The 732-nt window shown below is 55.5% G+C and overlaps 1 protein-coding gene across 1 annotated transcript in view; it reads left to right on the top strand.

Annotated features, from left to right (window-relative positions):
• SNX11 (sorting nexin 11) overlaps positions 1 to 732 on the top strand; it is a gene marked incomplete at its 3' end in the record, with an annotated part of 2,966 nt that overhangs the window by 1,667 nt on the left and 567 nt on the right. The gene's annotated exons all lie outside the window — the stretch shown is intronic.

The raw sequence follows: 732 nt of genomic DNA on the forward strand, positions 1-732 counted from the left end.
CCCCGTGTGGGCCCTCGCAGCTGCGGGCCTGGCTCCAGCCTGGTTTGAGGTGGTGCGAGGGGCTTTTTGCCAAACGGCCTCTGCTGTGAGACAAGAGGAGCTTCCAGCTTTTTTTTCTTTTTTTTTTTTAAGAGACCCCTGAATGTTTTTGAATTTCCCTGCCTCAGCCTTGCTACAGTGGTTTGAGGGAATGAAGTCAGAGCCCACGTTCCCCAGCCCTGTGTGCTGAACGGGCAGGATTCCTCGGGGTCAGGTGATTGAACCGGGACACACACAGAACCTCAGAATGTTCAGGGTTGGAAGGGACCTTGAAAGATCATTTAGTCCAACTGCCCTGTCAGAGCACCCTGGGCTGTCACCAGTCTCCTGTGCTGCTCCTGCCTTCCTGGAAGGGTGACCGGTCCTGGCTGTGACCAGTGCTTAGCAGAAAAGAGCTTGAGTCTCTCCGAAGAATTTAAGCTGAGATTTACAAAGGTCTTTGGCTGCTTACCTGCCTTAGTCCCTGGGGAGTGAGGAGCCTTTGGAGGCTTTGAGAGCTCAGGCTTTCTGCATGTCTTCCCTTTGTCCTCGCAGCGTGAGTGGGTTCTGCGGTTCCTCATGCCCAGGAGAACTTCAGAGTGCTTCCTGCGCGCTGGGGAATTAATCGGGCACGTCCTTGAGGAAGGGCTGCTCCCCTCCCCTACATCCAGCTGATGCTTTTCTGCACCTGGGGAGGCAGCTGACCTGGGGGGA

Source organism: Apaloderma vittatum, unplaced genomic scaffold (genome assembly GCF_000703405.1).
Source record: "Apaloderma vittatum isolate BGI_N311 unplaced genomic scaffold, ASM70340v1 scaffold40765, whole genome shotgun sequence".
In the NCBI taxonomy this organism is placed as follows: domain Eukaryota; kingdom Metazoa; phylum Chordata; class Aves; order Trogoniformes; family Trogonidae; genus Apaloderma; species Apaloderma vittatum.